The 11,229-nt window shown below is 43.5% G+C and overlaps 1 long non-coding RNA gene across 1 annotated transcript in view; it reads left to right on the top strand.

Moving 5' to 3' along the window:
* LOC112473203 overlaps nucleotides 1-10,934 on the top strand; it is a 14,840-nt gene extending 3,906 nt beyond the window's left edge. The window contains exon 2 of the long non-coding RNA XR_003043967.1: nucleotides 10,817-10,934. This is a non-coding gene — a long non-coding RNA (uncharacterized LOC112473203). The remainder of the gene's footprint in view (nucleotides 1-10,816) is intronic.
* The last annotated feature ends 295 nt before the right edge of the window (nucleotides 10,935-11,229 follow it).

The following is an 11,229-nucleotide window of genomic DNA, read 5'->3' as shown; positions in this document are numbered from 1 at the left end:
GGGGTCAAGCCATATCCAGGTATGAATGATTCCAGAGACAAAGTGAGCTCTTAGCCACTCATTACAAATCATTTCTTATAGGTTATATTATTTCTCTTCTGTGTTTCTGCAACATGTAAAAGAATAGCTTTCAAATACCAGAAACTCAGCAAATAATTTATTGAACTAAACTATACTACAGTTAGAAAGATCGGCTGCTTTACAATTCATTAAAACAGTGTATTCAAATACTTCTAAAAGAATGTCAAATATTGCTTAAAACTTATACTAATTTATCCCACTAAATTATGAATTTATAATTAAACTAATAGTGAATATTAGGGAAAATATGTATTTTCAATTCTTAGTGTGTATATATCATGTTTTATCTACTGAAGTACACACATACATGTATGTGTATGTATATGTATATATATGTGTATGTATATATGTATATATACATATATACACACATTTGTGTGTATATATATATATATATCAACTCATCTCTAATTTTTGGGAGTGGGGCAGATGATCTTGTATGCATGTGAATTTTTCTACAGCAGACTCTGAATTCTAGATACGTTTCTTTGTCTCAATATTTCTGGGCTTCCTTTTTCTTTTTTCTACTCCTCACAATGACATAACACCATAGAACTCTTACGGAAGGCAAATGTTTCACGGTTCATCTGAGCTAATTCCCATGTTACTGTATTAAAATTGAAATTGTTCATGATAAAGTACATTATGAATTGGTTGGACGATCATTCATCATTGGGGGTTATTACCCTTTGCTATTGACATAGGTAACCAAGATCTGAGGGTATTTATAGAGACCTCTATCCAGGTGCCCCATTCATTTAACAAACAATGAGCCCCTCCTGAGTGCCAGATGCTGTTTCAGGTGTTGGAGATACCAGTGAACAAAACAGACACAAATCCTTGCCTCGTGGGACTGACATTATCGGGGTGGGGAAACAGACTACAAACAAAATGTATGAGTAAAATATTTATTATGTTAGATGGTGACAAGTGCTACGGAGACAAACCTATCAGGAAAGGGGCAGGGGTGGGGGGTGGACATGTGCTCATAAATAGGCCACTTGGGGAAGGCCTTGTTGAGAAGGGGAGATTGGGTAAAGACCTGAAAGGCCCTGGTACCTGGTGGGGAAGGCATTTCAGCAGAGGCAACATAAGTGCAAAGACCTGGCAGGGAACGTGCCTGGTGCAGAAAGAGGCTGTGACTTGAGTATTTTGAGCGAGGGGAGAGCAGTCTTGCCCGTGAGAACAAAGATTCTCTCCTTTGACCAAACTTGGGTCAGATTCCTGAGTTTTCTTTCTGACTCATCCCTGACCTTGGGTTCTGTCCTTGGCCTGTTTACTCCAGGTTTAGCAAGAATCGTCCAGAGTCAGCTTAGTGAAAATCCCCCATCCTTGATAGCTAATGAAACTGCTCATTCCCATCATTGACATCATATCTCCCTGGCCTGCCTTCGGTAAGAATCCACCTAGCTCTGATGATTCCACTTAGTATTTTTCCATCCTCCCTGCTTTGTGGCTGTGATTCCTCACTTGTCCTTGTTGTGTTCAGAGTTGAGTCCTCTCTCTATCCCCTACTCCAACACCCCATTGCAATAGCACCCCCTAAATAAAGTCTGCCTGATCATCTTTCCCAAGTGCCATGAATAATTTTTTCTTTAATGGATACACAAGGCCTTGGAAGCCACTATAAGGTACGCGGGCACAGGTGTGAGGTTGTTATTAGTGATGAAATTCCTTGTGGAATCACCCATCCCTGGGTATTAGAAAGATCTCAGCATCTGGATTCTTAGTACCAAGTTGAATCCTGGCTCCTAGGTAATGGTAAGGACATGGGCAAATCCCTGAGTCTCAGGTTATCTTTAAAATGCAGGCGACAGTGATATGACCGTCAACCTCAGAGGGTTGTGAAACACTGTAAAAATATTAACTTAAAAATCAGTACCAGTCTTAAAGATAAAACGTGGCCCTGTGTATTTCCAAGCATCCTGAATTATCTAATTGTTTGGGGAGAGGAGATTCAGTTAAGAAGGAGCTGAAGTCACCCTGGCTGACTTTCCTTCCCTGCCCACCCCATCTCCACCCCACCCTGGCTGTCCTCTGCTCCTTTAAAAGAAAGCTTCTTTGTGCAGTATCTTCTCTCTCTTCTGCCCACTGATTTAATGTATTCATGTGGAGGCCTTGGTGGTGGAAATCGTATCCCATATCTCGTCCAAGTCTATCTGTTTTACTTATTACCTTTAGGAGCTTGAGCCAGTGAAGAAATAAAAGGTGGGCTCCTCACAGATCTGTTTTGGGGGGTTATGACCTAGCAACCAGTGAAGAGGAAAGAGCTGAGCAAGGGACTTGGCTGTGCTGAGGCTCGACTTCCTCTTTCTGAAAGAGGGGCTTGTGCTATCGGCCTCCAAGGACTATGATGAGAGCATTTGCACAAAGTGTCCAGCACAGAAACTGACAATCAGTGGGTGCTGAATTCCATTCCCAACTATACTTCTTCATCAGAGGCGTTCTGAAGAACATGAAATAGCTCTTGGCTAGAAATTAGGGCAAAGGGATACAAGCAGATGGCCTTCTTCCTTAGCTCCCCTCATCCAGTGGTAATGGCAGGTGGCCGTGTTCCTATCTAAGGCTCTTCCTCCAGCCCATCAGTTATGTGGGTTTTGTCCTACCAACCATGCCTCCCTCTGGCCTTCGCCATACTTACCCTCCCGAAGGAACCTCGCAGCACTGTCTACTCTCCCTGTTTACATCTCCCCTCAGCCCTGGCCTCCCTGACTGCTGCCTCCTGGTTTCCCTCGTGCATTTCTGGCCTCTTCTTTCTCTGTCTTTTTTCCTAACAACTTGTGGATGAAAAATAGGGGTTCTATAAAAAGTAACCTCACAAAGGAACTGCTCTTAATTCCTAAGTGGACAGGTCACGGGTAGTCACGCCCCAGGCCTATAACTCCTTTAGTGTAAGACTTTAAGCCAGTCCCGTCCATTCTTGTGCATCTAGGTTAACACACCTTTGAAAAGAAGTTATTTCTGATAATCTCTTATTATGGACAAGACTCCTAATTATTGTTCTTCTACATAGTTAAGAGAGGGGCAAAGGTGTTTCTTGAGCCCCAGGCAAAGTTGCCTTTAGCTCAGAACAATCTGCATACCATAGAGCTACATCTTGGGGTGACTTGTTCTGAACCCCTACATAATCTAGTCCCTACATTTCTACTAGAGCATTCTTTCTAAAATGAGATTCTGGTCCTATCCTCCAACGTAATTCCCCTTCTCCTTCAGGGCAAGTCCAGTGCTGGATCTGCCACCTACTCCGCTGGATTTACCTCTCATCATTCCATTCACCTCCGGCCATCAAAGTGCTTGCCTCTGCTTTATCATGTCTCCGTGCCTTTGCACATGCTGCCCTCCCTTCCTCCACCCTCACTTTTATCCATCCACATTGAAAATGTTTATCCTTCAAGTCCATGTGCAAGCGTTATCTCCTCCTGAAAGTCTTTTCTGACCCCACTGAGTTTAGAAAGGGCTCTTCTATCATATTCTCTAAAGGCATTCCACTATGATAGTCATTAATTGCACTGTATTGTACAGTGCAATTCTGTTTCATACAACAAACTTCAAGGTAAAAGAAGTTTTCTAATCTCTGGACTCCTGACCCATAAAAAATTCTTGACACATAGGGGCTACTTGGAATATGCTTATCGAATAAGTGAATAAATGAATGATTAAAGGAAGACTTGATGGTCAATGGCATCGAAGGGAGCACTGCTTGAAAGAACATCAGTGGTAATGAGAAGACAAGAAACTGGGCTGCCAGGCTGTGGGATGAGCCATCAGCATGTCTACTGAAGTCTCTGAAAGTGACAGCAGAGAGAGGCAAAAATCTTGAGCCAGGCTTAACCCCAGGCGACCTTCCTCTTACCACCCCAGATCTATTTGGGCCACCTCTCTCTTTCATGTGGCAAAGCTCAGCCTGAGCAAAACAAAATAAAGAAGGCAAAAAAAAAAAAATTTTTTTTTTTAATTATTGCAATGCTGAATTAAAATGATCTGCACTCCTTCAGATGATCTGCTCTTTGAGCTTATACTCTGCCCATTAGCATGGATAATCAAGAGACCACATCTCTTTCATGGGACACTCAGTTTCCTGAAGCATCAGACCAATATGATAACACCTCATGGGGTGAAAGTTGCGTCAAACCAACCAGATCAATGAGGGGCATCCTGAAGGACCAGAAGGAGCACTGACTTCAGACAGTCTAAGGTTCCCTCCCAGCCAGGTGGATCACTAAAGTCCCTTCAGCTTTAATCCAGGGCAGCAGAGGGCCCTGGACCGTAGCAACCCAGACACTCCAGTGATTCTGAGGAATGCTCCGCTAGCAACATCTCCCAGCTGAAGACATTCTGCTTTGGAATGTACCTTCCTGGCTGTCACCCTGCCTTTTTTTTTTTTTCAGTTTTCTTGGGTGGCCTTGGGGGGTAAATGTTCTAATTCCTATGTTATGGTTGGAGAAAGTGAACCTGCTCGAAGGTAGATAGATAATAACCCAACATCACACAGTGAGTTGGAGATCAAGCCAGGACCTGCGTCCAGGCAAATACCAACTCTGAAGGGCCGCTTCACCAAGTCTCCTAGGAAGCATCATCTGTTCTTTATTTAAGTCTGGGGGAAAATTAAATTTGGGAAAAAAGAATAGAAGCACAATTAAAAGATCTGGCCAGAGAATTTAAAACCTGGAGGGAACAACTCATTCCTTTGTGACTTTTATTTTATTTATTTATTTTTTTAGCTGCTTAAGCACACACATGATTTTCCTTATTTCTTATTCCCAAATGTTGTTTTCTTTTTTTCTTTTTAAAGTCAAATCTGAGAGCGCTGAAGCCCAAACCCTTCATCACCTGACTTCCTTGGGGCCTGACATTCCCTTGGTTTGCTCTGCCAGGGACTGACCAAGCAACTCAACCCTATTCCTTTAATTTTTAAAAAACTTGTATTATGGAAAATTTCATAGGTCCGCAAAAGCCCGTAGCAAGTCATCTCTAAACAGAAGAACAAATAATGCAAAACAAAACATTTCGGCCTAAGAGGCTTAAATGTATTTTTTTCTCTCGGGAAATCGTTAGCCTGCTCTTCAGCTGCACTGAGGTAGGATGAACGCGAGGCTGAAGGAGAATATCTGCATCCCTCTTTTCCTCCTAATGGTGTGGCTTTTGGAAAGCTGCTCTGAGGCCGGGTTTCTTCACTTGCCAAATCGGAATAATCAAACCAACCCCACAGAGTGGCTGCGACAATGAAACGAGATAACGTCTGAGAATATGTTTTGTAAGTTATGAAATGCTCTAACAATGTGAAGAACTATAATTAATAATTCACAGGGACCCTGGAGCTTCCCCACGCAAAGTGTGGTTACGGTGCTCAGGAATGTGGACGGAAGGTTTGTGTGACAGGAACTCTGCCGTGCCCCACCCGCACCCCATTCAGACTTGATCCTAAACCATTCGCCTCATACCTTTTTGTTTTCACCCACTTTGCTACCCCCTACTCCTTTTCCTCCTTACTTCAAGGACAATTTATCTATCAGCCTTGTCTTCCCAACTTTACCTGGGCTCCTTCAGTCCTGTTTTTCCACCCAGGCTATACCAGATCAGGCTGTCTTTGTTTAGAAAGGCTCTCCTGCAAGTGACACTTGAGGTCCTTTTATTCCAGCCGAATCCTGATTGGCAGCTCCTCCACCCAGAACTCAGGGCCCAAGCAAGAAGCAACGTGGGTTTAGGAAGGAGGATAGAGAAAGAAGACCCCTTGTCACAGACTTAGCCTCTCTCCTGTGGATCAAGGAGGGACCCGCTCTTTTTAGAAGGTGGTTTAGGGACCAGGGGTGAACAAGATGAAATCCATGACTTCATGGAGCTTTTATTCCAGAGGGGGAGCTGACTATAAACGAGTAGACATACAAATAAATAATAAGAAAAATAATATTACAAATTGTGAAGGAAATAATGCAGAGTTAGGGACTAGCAAGACACTGGAGGGAGGGATGGCTAATTAAGATAGGGCGATCAAGGTATGAGTTGTGGCTTTATTTTTGTGAGTGTTTTCCTCATCCCCACATCATTGTGAACAAAGAAGCTAAGTGCCCCATTAGCTGCTGGCAGCCATCCCACACTCTGGGGGGAGCTAGTTATAGGACGAAGCCACACTATAGATAACAGACCGGAAAAAGGAAGTAAACAAACAAATGAGTCCTGATGTTGTGGTTAAGTCACTATACCACTTAACCCCAAAGTCCCCCTAACTCTGGACTTTCTAGTTGGGAAAGCTAACAACTTGTTCAGGCCATTTTGACTTGGGTTTTCAACGCCCAACAACCAAAGGCATCGTGGCCGATGTATGCTTCCTGTGGGTTATAATCCCCACCCCAGGCAGCTTATCCATCCAGCCACACACAAGTCGTCCTGTGAGGACTCTTACAAACTTAAGTTTCACCATTTTACATTTCCAGAGATGCCATGATGCAAGAGTGGCACTTCTTAATGTGCCTGACATCTTAATGATACTTGACAAATGTCTGTTGAACTGAATTGAGTGAATAAGCAGAAGTACTGCTTAAAAGGAGAAAAGAGGCAGCAAGTCCTAGTCTCCCCAAAGAAAAGGACATTCTAAAATAAAACTTCGCAGCCCTTTCTAGGTCACATACCTTATACCAGTTAACCTTGTACCTCCCCAGAGACCATCATTATCTTCATTTTATGGACAAAGAAATAGAGAATGAGAAAGGTCGAGTCTGGGACACAGTAGTTAAGTGATACTCAAATGAATGCAATGGAAAAAGAGGTGCCTTGGCCCAGGTGTGCCGGGAGAACATATTATTTCCAACCCAGCTCATTTCAGAGCAAGTTCACAAACTTCTCAGGTGGCTTATGATGTGCAAACTCTAGGCCTGGGAGAAGCAGAGATGCATAAGAAGCAAAACATGCCATCAAGGAATTTGCAATCTAGCAGGGATCCAGACAAAAAAAAACAACTATTCCTAGACGATGTGATAAATCTCGTGGGTCTCAGAAAGTCCTTCCTATTTTATTTTCTGTAACTCGACTTAATCTCAATAAAATTTTCCATTCCCCTCATCCCCGCTCCCACTGAAATTCTCAGTTAAGCCAGTCCAGGCTGTCTCAGTCAATCCCATATTTTCTTCTCCTTCTAGGAGACTTCCTAAGACTGTGGCTGAGTTCTAAGCATCATGTACTGAGTGGGTGTTAGAGGTGGAGGCAATGACTGCCTGGGTGTCACCTATTACCATTGTGCTGACCTTTGCCTGACCCTCAGGGGTGATTACCTGTGGTGTGGTTATCTGTCCATCTTCTTCATCATGATGCAGACACCGTCAGGATCCACTTGCTGGCTGACTCTTATTGTCCTTCTTGGAGACACAGGGAGATCTGGAGTCCTCCCGCACTGCTTGGGAGCCTAAGAAACTGCAAGAGGCTGCTTCAGACTCTCTCTGCTCTCAGCTTCTCGTGTAATCGTCTCTACTGTCTGCTCTCAGTCCTCAGAAGTATGAGGAACACCTGCATACTGCCCGGATTCAGGGTGGGGTTCCTCTGCTCTGAATACTCATGCTTATCTGGGGACACTATCATCCTACCCCATTTGAGGCTGACTCCGGGGAGCAGGATTCCTTCTCCATACATTCACCATCTGCTTTCTGGCTTTCACTCCAACCCTCTAATGTTCTTCCTCTTGGGAGGTGGAAGTGGGCAGAGGGCCTAGCTCAGCAAGCATTTTGTTAAATCTTTACAGCTTACACCTGGACTAGGATGTTGCTCTTAAGACCCAACAATTTAACCATATCGTTCTTGCTTGGTAGTCCTACCTGAACTCCAGAGACCTTTTATCTAGCAGCTTGTATGTAAAAAGGTCTCAAAAGGATAAAAGGAGATTTGGAGGGGAAAAAGCCAGATGACACACCAGAACCAGTGAGAGTAAAAAGCAGCATCTTCTGCCTCTAGGAACGTAATGTGATGAAGAACACAGGATGGGGCAGGCTGCCCTAATCATCACGGACCTCATCATGCACTTAGTTCACTCTCCATATGCTCTTTTTTCTTTTCTTTTCTTTTCTTTTTTAAACACCTCCAGCATCTGGTCTTCCTAGGTGGTCTCCCCTCCAAGTACTAACCAGGCCCGACCCTGCTTAGCTTCTGAGGTCAGATGAGATTCATATGCTCTTTAGGCAGTGTAGACTCTTGTGGAAAAGAGGAGGTCCCTCTTTTCTCATTTGTATTGGGGACCTTCTTAGATTAAATGGTGATAGGACCTTGGGTTTGCCTACTCGTCAATTTACTAAGCATCTTAGATCCTTAGTGCATTAGGTTATCACATCTCTGTGAGGAAGGCAGGTATTACCATCCTCACTTTACAAATGAGGAAACCAAGATTCAAAAAGGTTACGGGACTTGGCCCGGGGAAACCGGAGAATGACAACCATCTCCAGAACTTACTCTTCTGTTTCTAAATTTTTTGTGAGGGGAAACACTCAAAGGCACTGAGTAGAGACATGGTCATATTTGAATTTAGAGGGAACATTCTGGTAGGGAAGGGGAGGATAGGCTAAAGGGATCTAAGGCTGGAGAAAGGTACACTGGTTAGGAAATGATTGCAGTCATTCAGGTGTGAGATCATGAGGGCCTACCTTAAAAGAGGAGCTCAGAAATGGAGTAATGAGAGAGAGAGAGAGAGAGAGAGAGAGAGAGAGAGAGAGAGAGAGAGAGAAAGTAAAGAAGGTCAGTATACAGCATGAGAGAGAAAGAGAGAGAGAGAGAGAGACAGTAAATAAAGAAGGTCAGTATACAGCACGCATCAGAACCATCTAGAGGTCTTGTTAAAACACAGATTCCTGGGTCCCACCCCCAAAGATGCTGACTCAGGAGAACGAGGGTGAGGTCCAAGTTTTTTTACTTCTAACTAGTTTTCCAGCTGCTGCTGCTGCTGCTGCTGGTGATCTGGTGACCTTACTCCGAGAACCTCTTCTTTACAAGACTTGGCCACCAACAGGATATAGGAAGGGAGGGAGAGTGTGAAGCCTATGAAGACTTTCAGGTCTCTGCTATGGCTGTCTGGGTAGATAAGGACTAGAAGAGAAGAAGCTTATTGGGGACAAAAATGAGGGGGGGTTCGGTTTGGGATGTATCAAGTTTGGGGTCCCTTAGGAACCCCCAGGAGGAGATAGCTCATGGAAAGTTGGATATATATGTGTGGAACTCAGGAGAGAGAGAGAAGATTTGGAAGTCATCAGAACAGAGTTGGCCGTAGGCGTGAGTGAGATTGCTGAGGGAGTGGAGAAGGGGAAGCCCACAGGGCAGATTCCTGTGACCGAAGCTGAGTCTTGATCAAAATCATCAGTCTTCAAGAAAAATAAGATAGGCATGAGTTTCCACTGGTCATTTTGAACTGTACGCTTTTGTGTTTGATCACAGCGACCCAGGCTTAGGTAACAGTTTTATAGGGCTTTGAACTCCTCCTTAAGATTCTGATCAAAGGTTAGCTGTGTTTCACCACTGACGTGACAGACATTAAAAGAAACCTTTTATGTATTAATTTGGCCATTAAGAAAATCGTTTTGGCCAAACAGCGGAACCTTCCTAATCTTCAGTTTCTTCGTATATGAAACTGGGGACTGATACCCCTCTCACAGAGTTCCTGGGGACATGAGGATAATGAATGTTAAGCACAGCACCGGGCTGACACACAGGAGGAACTCGATGAGGCTAATTGTCATTATTGCCATCAGACCACCTTCTAGGTCAGGTGGCTTTGTTGACTAAACTTATTGGATAGGCGCCAAGGAAAGACTCGCTTCACATGGAATTCTACCCAATGCAAAGAGAGTGATTTAGAATCAACGATAGCAGTAATAGTATCAGTCTTATAATTATTGCAGTTTCAGAATTCAGAGGTACAAAATTCTTTAGAGCAATGCATATTGTCCATTGTTTCATAGTGTGTTTATGACAAATGAAGTGGAAGGAAAGTAACCTCCCTGTGTTCTAGGCAGGCTGGATATACTATTCCATTTAATTTTTCAATGTAATATCTTTAATAAGGCCCCATCGAATGGCTCTAATAGTTTCTTAGCAAAGGGAAGAATTGCTAGGTCTTTGCGATCCCAGCAAAGCAGATGGCTGGTCACAGTTCTGACTTGACTGACAGGCAGCCAGCTTTGTGTAGACAAACACAGGCTTTCTTTGGGTCATTTAAACTATGAGTCGCCAACCCCCAGTTAGGAACTGGGCTGCAATAGCAGGAGGTGAGCTGCAGGCTAGCTTCATCTATACGCAGCCGCTCGCAAGCATCACCGCCTCAGCTCCACCTCAGATCATCAGGCATTAGATTCTCATAGGGGCACTGGCCCCTGGTGCTGATTCAAATCATTCTATCACCCTCTCCTGTCTGCATTTTCTCTGGGAGCCACAGCACTTCTTTTTTTATTTGCCTGCTATTTTCCCCCAAACAAAACCCTTCTGCACCTGAAGTCCCCTTCGCATTACCTTTAATATGAATATCAATGTCAGCATCTTAACCAGAGAGCCTTATCTAGTCTAGCTGCTTTGATTTAGATGAGGTCTGGAAAGAAAATTGAATTTGTGGGGCTTGGCTGACATCTCTCCAAGTGCTCCTGTACTCTTCTTTCCAGAGAATTCTCACCTCTCCCCAGGTCCCGGTGTGCTAATGAAATAGATAATCTCTTCTGTTCCTGCTGGGCACAGAATGAGGCCCAAATGCATTTTCTAATGGTTTGTTTTCCAGCTGGGCTGAATAGAATCAAAGCCACAAGGCCAACGAGGACCCAAGACATCTAAAAGAACAGAGGAAGTCATTTAAAAGTCTAAAACATTGAGTAAAATAAAATTAAAGTAAAATAAAATCAAAGGCCAGTGGGGTTCTTTGTAGTTATTTTATTAAGAAGTAGGAGATTATTTTTATATACATATAAACATATGCCATTAACAAATATGTTGTAGTAGGTTATTTAACAATCAGCAATGCTAATGGTGTTTTTTTTTTTTAATTAAAGCATATATATATCCCCTCATCTAACCAACCCCTTAATACCTTCCCCTAATCCCTACCCCACCGCCACCAAGAACTTCTGCTAAGGGATCAGCAAACTCATCTATAGCCACAAACCCTTCTCTGAGTACTTCCTACACCGCCCTGCC

This window comes from Pteropus alecto, unplaced genomic scaffold, assembly GCF_000325575.1.
Source record: "Pteropus alecto unplaced genomic scaffold, ASM32557v1 scaffold98, whole genome shotgun sequence".
NCBI classification, from domain to species: Eukaryota; Metazoa; Chordata; class Mammalia; order Chiroptera; family Pteropodidae; genus Pteropus; species Pteropus alecto.
This window is presented reverse-complemented; position numbering and strand designations above follow the sequence as displayed.